We start from the raw sequence: 9891 nt of genomic DNA, 5'->3' as shown, positions 1-9891 counted from the left end.
CAATGTTTTGAGCTTCTTAGCCAAGCGCATACTATCTAATCAAGTTCATGGTTACACATAGTTTTGTGTATTGGTTGGTCCGTTATACTTCCGGATGACAATGTTGTGAGCTTCTTAGCCAAGCGCATACTATCTATATAATGTACTTTAAACGTTTATAGTTTATAGATAGAATGCCCTTGGCCAAGGAGTTCACAACATTGCCATCCGGAAGTATAACGGACCAACACACAAACTCTGTGTAACCATGAACTTTTAAGGTCTGGTTAATACAGTTTAGTGAGAACAACTCACAAACGCGGATGGCAAAAACAATAACAAAGGCCTGAGTGACGTCATCTGCATACTATCTATAGTTTAGATCAATACGATTTAGTGAGAACTATCTACTCATAAAAATAGATTGGCTGAAAACAATACTAAGACCTATATCAAAGTGGTAAGCGAAACAAAATTTGGTGATGTAATGGAATATTACATTTCGCACATTTTGATATATAGATAGTAGTTCTTATTTGTACGCTCAATTCAATATAACAAACTTGAGCTTTTATATAGGACAATATCCACTAAACGTTCTCAAAGCGCTTTACAAAGGGTTCCTGACCAACAGCAACATGTAACATGCAGAACGAGACATTGACGCCTGTTAGGGCGATATTACAAACTTTTCCGACAGAGACAACGCTGTTAACGGTCAGGTACCTACTAGTTTTACACATGAATAATACGGTGAGAGTGTGAGTAAACAGTCTTTTCCAAGGACTCAACTATGCGCCGATCCAAAAGCGAGTGCCATACCACACGACCACACAGCCGCACAATCACAAATATCCGATATGTTTTAATACTTGTCAGTCACACCTAGTATATACCAATAAGATATTATACTTCAAATTGAAAGAAAACTATTGATTTTGTCGCAAACCCGGAACACGCAAGAATATCTGGCTACCGCTATTTGTTATAAAAACTTGTCAAAATTACACCATGGCTCCGCGATGTCACTTCTAAACGTGATTGAAACGAAACGGATCTATCACTTCTTTGATTCAAATCGACGTGTACTTATTTGCAGGTCTGATAACCCAGTTCCTTATGGGCCCATGGTTGTAATGAAATTATTTTTTTTAATGAGACAAAATATTGCCCAGTACAACAAGGCATAATACATACACGTCAATTCAAATTAATGAAGTGTTTTTCTTCACGAGTTTTTATTTTTCATTTTCTTTTACATTTTTCCATTTTCTTTTACATTTTCTAGGGTTCACCTGTTAGAACTTAGTCCCTCTGGATTACACATGTCTTGGTATAGCTAATCCTTTGACATGCGTGTGCAATATGTAAAATCCCATCCCCTTCGTTTCTCACAACTTACTGATTGGCATTTGACAGTTGTTTGTTCGCTGCCACCTAGAGTCTGTCTGGAATCGCTTCGTCACAAGTGCATGCAATATGCATTATATCTGTATTATGATATTCTAGTCTTTGTCAACATCTTTTTGCTACCTCTCAGTATTTTGTACCTATTCGACTAACGGTCACTGACTATGTGTGTGTAGCGTGTGTGTGTGTGTGTGTATGTGTGTGGTTGATTGTTTTGGTATCGTCTTATGTGTAACTCTTTAAGCTTTGGACATTCTTTTTATAGACAGAAATGGAATAAAATTGACGTCACTCAGCTCTTTGATATCGTTTTTCGCCAGCCATTTTTTATGGGTAGTTCTCATTAAATTGTATAAATCATTAATCAGACTATAAACGTTTAACGTTACACATTGTTTTGTGTGTTGGCACATTATATCTGAGTGGCGAATGTTATGGGTTATTTTTTAACTTAACGCATGGCATTAATATTTTTTCTTTGCTCTTTTCAAGACGTTGATATCCCTAACGTAATGTCTGGCATTTGGCTTACCACTTTACCATACTATTAGGCCTTATAGATAGAATGCGCTTGGCCAAGGAGTTCACAACATTGCCATCCGGAAGTATAACGGACCAACACACAAACTCTGTGTAACCATGAACTTTTATAGTCTGGTTAATACAGGTTAGTGAGAACAACTCACAAACGCGGATGGCAAAAACAATAACAAAGGCCTGAGTGACGTCATCTGCATACTATCTATAGATAGATCGAAGTTGACGTCACTCATGTCTTTGTTATTGTTTTTTGTTTTTTGTCTTTTTTGGCCATCCGTGTTTTATTTATGAGTAATTCTCACTAAACTATATTAACCAGACTATAAACGTATAAGGTCACATATCGTTTTGTGTGTTGGTCCATTATACTTCCGGATGGCAATGTTGTGAGTTTCTTTGCCAAGCACATACTATATAATATTTTGTTATATTAAGAAATAAAACGCCCTATCCCATCCCCGGACCCCTACCACCACGACACTCACAAACACAAACACAAACAATAATTTATCACTGACAAGCAGAGTTCACAATATCAGTATGTGAGGAGAGTAGTTAAGTGTGAGACAGTTGCTAAATTACTGAGACAGTGCGTGTGTGTGTGTGTGTGTGTGTGTGTGTGTGTGTGTGCGCGTGTGTGTGTGTGTGTGTGACGAAGTGTGAGGATTCGGGTTTGCTTGCGTGCTGCCCTGTACCAAGCTGCCTATCAAGCGGTCTGTCAAGCCAAGGTTAGCGAGACAGACATAACACGTGTGTACACTTAGCGTGTAGACACTGTACTGACTTGGGCCCACCGACCTACCTAATATACCATAACATTACCAACAGTTAAGTCCTTTACTTTGCGTGTTAACCATCACGTCGCTAGGCCTAACTTTGTCTTCAATTCTTCAAGTTCAAGTTGGATTTCCTCATTGTCGGTCGATAACAACAGGTGTTTTGTTGTATATTTAAATTCACTTTATAAAGGTGTGCAAAGTATTTAAAAAGAGGGATTTTGTAACCTGTTACTGTTATCAGTTGTGGAAAAAAAATTCCTGATTTAAATTTAATTGCTCGTGGTATTTTCTACAAGTGATTAACGAAATACGGAAATATTCAAATATCATCTACAGCTTCTAAAAGCGGGTAAGTATTTTTTGTAAAATAATTGTTGCTTGATGCGATACATCGTTTTGTTTGTTTTGTTATTTCGCGTGTATGCGTGTTTGAGACATTACAATTACACACGTGTGTTGGTCGTTTTGGATTATTAGGATGCCTTGATTTATAAACGCTTGTTATTTAAAGTTGTTTATTTTAAGTGTTAAATAATATGTAGATAATGCCCTTTTTTCCAATTTAGAATGGGTTTGTTTGTTTTTTAAATTTTACCCGCGCGCGTGTTCTCACACATACATACAAGAGCGAGAGAGAGAGAGAGAGAGAGGGGGGGGTGAAGAGAGAGAGAGGGAGGTGAAGAGAGAGAGAGAGAGAGAGAGAGAGAGGGGGGGGGGTGAAGAGAGAGAGAGAGAGAGATGCCTATGATATTATTATTAATTATTAATTAGAGCCGACCTTTCTCCTCAACTATGAATAACCAAATTCCTATAAACGATATTCTATATTTTGATTCCTTTACCCTTTGTAAAGCGCTTTGAGCACGTTTAGTGGATCCAGCTCTATAAAAAAAGCTCATTTTTTAAAAAATATAACATTATGATGTGTATGGCCGCACGTGCGGCCACACACCTCATAATGTTATATTTTTTTTTAATTGAGCTTTTTTATAGAGCTGGATCCACTAAACGTGCTCAAAGCGCTTTACAAAGGGTCCCTGGCCAGCAGCAACATTTAACATGTAGGACGGGCCATGACGCCTGTTAGGCGATATTACAATTTTTTCGGACGGAGACGACGCTGTTAACGGCCAGGTACACATTTTTACACCAAAGTACGGTGAGAGAATGTGAGTAAAGAGCCTTCTTCAAGGACTCAACTAAGCGAGGCTCGAACCCAGGGCCTTCCGATCCGAAAGCGAGTGTCATACCACAAGACTACATAGCCGCACTATATTATTATACTTAAAAAGGAGGTTCCGATAGCTCAATTGTGCTGAACGCAGGCTTTACACGCAAAGTGACTGAGTTCGAACCCTCTGAAGTCGAGATTATTTTCTTACCCGTGCCCCCTGTCCACCCAGCAGTAATTGGGTAGCTGGTTCTGCTAGATCTGGCGGAAAGTACTTTGCGATAGACTAGTATCTTATTCTAAAGGGTAGCAAGCAATTGCTAGTCTCCGTTTCACGCTATAGAAACCGGGATAAACCCCGGCTTCATGGGCCTAATTGGCTCTGCAAATAAGTAAGTAACAATGTGAAATTGAATGTAAGCTTCAATATAGTATACGAAAACATGAAATGGACGGTTCGGGTTTCCCCTTTATCAACAAACAGACGTTCGTCTGTAGTGCTTCATTCATCCTGTTTTGTTGATAAAGGAGAAACCCGAAACGTCCATTTTATCTGTTTTCGTATATTACATGGAAGCTTACATTCAATTTCACGTTGTTGTTTTTTTTTTTTTTTTTATTTCTTCGCGCTTCTGAAAATAAGTGCACGTGATCTGAAGGGCTGCTTTTATTTTGTTTTTGTTTTGTTTTTGTTTTTGTTTTTGTTTTTTGTTTTTTTTTTTTGTTTTTTACTTGTAAAAGAATATAAAGTACCCTAATTGTATGGACTTGTAATTTCACTGTGCCCTTACGTGACACAGCATTTCTTTAGCTTCGCGTGGTCTGTCAGTGCATTTTTTATGGCTTTAGGATTCCAGCACTCTTTCATTTTGGAATCCCAAAAAAGTTTATATTTAATTTATATTAATCTGATTGCGACCCAAGGAATCCGCGTTAAGAAAGAATACTTTCAAATATTTTCGATTTTGGCTGTCTGGAAAATATTCCTTTTAATTTTGCATTTATCCGCCATATGTTTTTCTCTGATTAATGTTATTATTTTTTTCATTATTATTATTATTATTATTATTATTATTATTATTATTATTATTATTATTATTATTATTATTATTATTATTATTATTATTATTATTATCATTATCATTATTATTATTATTACTATTATTATTATTATTATTATTATTATTATTATTATTATTATTATTATTATTATTATTATTATTATTGTTATTATTATTATTATTATTATTATTATTATTATTATTATTATTATTATTATTATTATTATTATTATTATTATTATTATTATTATTATTATTATTATTATTATTATTGGGTTTGTTTTGTTTTTTGTCAGATATGGAATAGGCAACTGTATGAATCATATGTATTCATGCTTTAGCATGTCACAATCTATTTCAAATTAAGAAATTAAGGAGCAGGCCCCGGTGAAAGATAAAGATCTGAACTAGTGTGTATGAAAGGTGCCAGACAAAGCAAGAAAGAAAAATACAAGAAAATCAAATCAGTCTAGCTCGACGGGGATCGAACCTCAGACCTTCTGATTGCCGGTCAGGAAAGGTCTGAGGTTCGATTCCCAGTCGAGGTAGACTTAATTTTTTGGGATGTTTTTGTTTTTTTTATTCTTGTATTTTTCTTTCTTGCTTTGTTTGTCACCTTTCAGACACACTTGTTCAGATCTTTATCACAAAATCTAGTTCCCTTGAGAAGCACACTTGTGTCAATTTTGTTGGGTTGTTTTTTTATTTCGTCTTGTTCTAATGTAGATCATCTCCCAGCACAAATACACACACACACCCAAACACACACACACACACGCACACACAAATACACACATACGCATACACACACACAGACACACACACACACACACACACACACACACACAAATAATAACGCAAACAGTCAACCGTTATCTTTCCCTTTTGATTCACACTAGAATTGATGACACGTGTAAACCATTTCCGCCTTTTTCCGCCCATCAAACACTGGCGGAATCGATGAAGAATTTACGATCATTTTTATTTGATTGTGTGTTAGTTTTTGCCATCATCTTTCTTTTTTTACTTAATTGATTTATTTTTTTATTCGTTTTTGTTTTGTTTTTGTTTTTAGTTTTTTCGCTTGTTCTTTTTTGTGTTGTTTTTTTTTAATTACTGTTTTTTGTTATCTTCTTTTTTTCATAATTGTTTGTTTGGTTGGTTGGTTTTGGTTTGATATTTATTTTATTTTTTGTTTGTTTTTTTTTTCAATTTGATTTATTGTTCAGAGCTGTTATCCAATGAAATCCAAGCGTCTCTCGCACTATTTGATTGTCCGGGGTTTTTTTTTTTTTTTTTTTTTTGGTTGGTTTTTAAAAAAAATATTATTTAACCCGATAAGATTGTATAGATAGTTCGAAGTTGACGTCACTCAGGTCTTTGTTATTGTTTTTTGCCATCCGCGTTTATGAGTAATTCTCACTAAACTGTATAAACCTGACTATAAACGTTTTGTGTGTTGGTCCGTTATACTTCCGGATGTCAGTGTTGTGAACTCCTAAGCCAAGCGCATACTATAGATGGACTACATTGTGAAAGGAAAGGAATGCATCATCTTCATTTATATCATTTCTTCATTTTTTTAAAAATCCTGTACCAAAAATGTTTCTAAGAGTAAGTGATAAGGGTTGTAATAGGCTTCAACAGTCGTGACGTCACTTCCCTCGTAATGAGGTATAGTAACTTAGTTACTGGTTCTAAACTACCGGAACAATGGCGGACGCCCTTATGAAATACTTCTCCGACGAGCATATAAGTATATCTAGAAGAGAAAAACAGTATAAATCCGATCATGTTTTGACGTATATACATGACATGTGAAAACGTTCTCGTCAGCATGAAGAATAGAATATGTACCGATTTTCTTTTTAAGAACCAAGCTGCTTCTTGCTGAGCGGACGTGACATCAGACTATTGAATCCTATTTCGGTGTGTAACAACTTTCCATTATGTATTTTGTTCTGCAAGATTTTCAATTCCGCTGACCGTTGACCTCGTCAGCCTTCAGCCATAATCTCCCCCCCCCCCCCCCCCCCCCCCCCCCGCCCTTTCCACCGTCCAAACTCAACCGCATTCTATTTATAGAGAGAGGGCAGTGACCTTCCGTTAATCGGACCACCAACTTTTCAGTTGGGGTCTGGAACTGGAATGATTCATCAAGATTTTCGTCTGACATGGCTTAATCTTAATGCCCACAAAATACTGCCTGTCCGACGTCCGTTATGCATCCAGGTAGAGTTTTTTTTTTTTAAACCTAAGATTATAATAATAATAATAATAATAATAATAATAATAATAATAATAATAATAATAATAATAATAATAACAATAATAACAATAATAATAATAATAATGAAATATATTTATATTGCGCCCACTCCTCTATACAATAAAGCTCTAGGCGCATAACAATAACTTCAATCCAATCAAATCTCTCTCTCTCTCTCTCTCTCTCTCTCTCTCTCCCTCTCTCTCTCTCTCTCTCTCTCTCTCTCTCTCTCTCTCTCTCTCTCATAGATCAGGTATGATAATGGAATAAACCAACGTGTAGTTATTTGCAGGTCTGATACCCCAAATGATTATGGGCTCGATTGTTGTAATGGATGTATAATTATCAAACCAACGCAAATTATTGTTCATTACAACAATGTTAAAAATTAGCCCATAATTGCGTTTGTTTATCAGACCTGCCAATTTGTGCACGTCGGAGTTTGGGTTGTTATTTTACGTTGCATTTGTTGCCTTATCATTTATTTATTCGTTCATTTATTTATTTGTATTTTTATTGATGTATTCTTTTATTTTTCGATCAACATCTCTATCTACCTATTTATCTATCTACCTATTTATCTATCTACCTATTTATCTATATCTATCTATCTATCTTTCTTTCTTTCTATCTGTCTTTCTATCTGTCTATCAATGTATTAATCAATCTATCTAGCTATATATCTATCGCTATCTATCAAACTATATATCTGTCTATCTATTTATTTATTCATTTATTTATTTATTTATTTATTTATTTAATTATATTAAAACCAGAGAGATGGAACTGTTTCCATAAACTACATTGTCTTCTTGTTTTGTTTGTATCCTTTTTTTTTTTTTTTAGTCAAAGCTCTTGAACACTTGACAAAACCGAAAATAATCAAGTGAGCTGATCCTTCCAAATGCCTGCAGGCTTTCAATGGCTAGTTCCTTTTAGTAGAGCTCTTGGCTCTGAGGATTAAAAACGGAGATCTGAACAAGTGTATGAAAGGTGCCAGAAAAAGCAAGAAAGAAAAATAGAAGGAGAAAAAAAACATCCAACAATGGTGCTTGCTCCTTAATTTCTTAATTTCATAAAAACGGATAGATTTCCCTAACCAAATAGAATTAATTTGCTTTTTTTTCGACCCACTATGCTATTGAGCATTAAGTGGTTACCTGGGTATGTTAGATCTAGAAGAAAGTTATTTGCGCTCGACTAGCGTCCTTTCTAAAGGGTAGCATGCAGTTGTTAAAAGTCATTTTATTTTCTATTTGTAACAGAAATAAAAACCTGTTCGATGGATGGCCGCAAACACTCTTTCCTATGTGGCTTAATATTAGGGTCAGAAAAAACAAACAAACAACAAATTCCGGAAGATTTGTAGATATTGTCTTGGGGAGCGGGGGAAGGGGGATAGAGGGACGTTTGACGTCTTTCCGTTCCCTCTTGGGGGGGGGGGGGGGGGGGGGGGGGGGGGTAAGTGTATCGTATTACACCGGCCCATTTCTCCATCCTTGGATCAATTATTGTTTGTCTTATAATGTGGCTTCCGTGTTCTTTGCTTTTTGGGTCGAGAGACGATTAATTTGAGTTTGTTTGAACTCGTTTCCTTTCATGTTTTGTTGCTTTTTTTTTCACGGAGTGGGCCAGGGATGATTCTTTTTATAAGACTAGTGAAGAATCCGCATTATTTGCGAAGAAACAAAAGACTATCACAAGCGTCATGTGTCGTCTAACATTTTGTTGTTGTTGTTATTTGCCTTGGATCCCTTGTAAAGCTATTTATTGAGCATATTATGAGAAGCTGATTTTCACAACGTACTAAGTCACACCCTTATTTTTTTTTAAATGAGTTAATAATCTCAAGCTATCTTTTGGATTCACTAAGTACTTTGACGGTGTGCTCTTGGAATCTACATCTGGTCCCTATTGAACCAATTCCCCTTTGCCTTACCTTTTCTTTTGTGCTTTAATTGTAATTCTAGAACTTTTTACTATCCAATTTTCTTCCTTTTTACTGGCGCTGATATGACCTTAATGTGTTGCAAGCGCCGTAAAACCCTTAAAAAAAACAACAAACATATCTTTTGGATTCCATAGAATCATTAGAGAGCATTGTGTGTGTAGAGTTTCAAAACACTCGGGGTATAATAATTTTATGAGACACACAAGACAAGTATTTCTCCTCAATAAATAAATGACAAAATTGCAGGTTTTCTTTGAATGCTAAAAATGGGACGTAGTCCGTTTTGAAAATCACCTACTCATGTCGTAATCGAAATTGGATTCAGTAGTCTGATGTCACGCTGCCCGGCAACGGCGGCCATCTTGGTTCTAAGCAAAGAAAATCATTACTTTTTATTCTTGATGCTCGCTATTACTTTCATATGCCTTGTGATCAGAATGTGTAAAATTCAAAACATGATCAAATTTATGGGGGTTTTTTCCTCTGGATACGCTTTTATGCTCGCCGGAGAAATATTTCACACGGCGTCCGCCATTGTTCCGATACGAACCTAAACAAGACGCTAAAATAATATTCCAAGTTCCAGGCTGTTATTGATGCCATGGAATTAGATAAAATACTCACAACATCCACCAGCCAAATTAAACATATCCACCAACCTACAAAGCCGTGTGTAACTTTTAACGTTTATGGTCTGATTGATATCATAATTTAGTGGGAGCTAATCACAA

General features: G+C 35.7%; 1 protein-coding gene across 1 annotated transcript in view; it reads left to right on the top strand.

The window, feature by feature from the left end:
• The first annotated feature begins 2673 nt into the window (after positions 1-2673).
• The window catches only part of LOC144959725 (universal stress protein in QAH/OAS sulfhydrylase 3'region-like), a 43758-nt gene continuing 36540 nt past the window's right edge, over positions 2674-9891 (top strand). Inside the window, exon 1 of the mRNA XM_078892405.1 lies at positions 2674-3057. The gene's annotated coding sequence lies outside the window, so the exon portion shown is untranslated. The remainder of the gene's footprint in view (positions 3058-9891) is intronic.

The sequence above is a fragment of the Berghia stephanieae genome, chromosome 14 (assembly GCF_034508935.2).
Source record: "Berghia stephanieae isolate SIO BIC M18660-M18661 chromosome 14, UCSD_Bste_1.3, whole genome shotgun sequence".
NCBI classification, from domain to species: Eukaryota; Metazoa; Mollusca; class Gastropoda; order Nudibranchia; family Aeolidiidae; genus Berghia; species Berghia stephanieae.
This window is presented reverse-complemented; position numbering and strand designations above follow the sequence as displayed.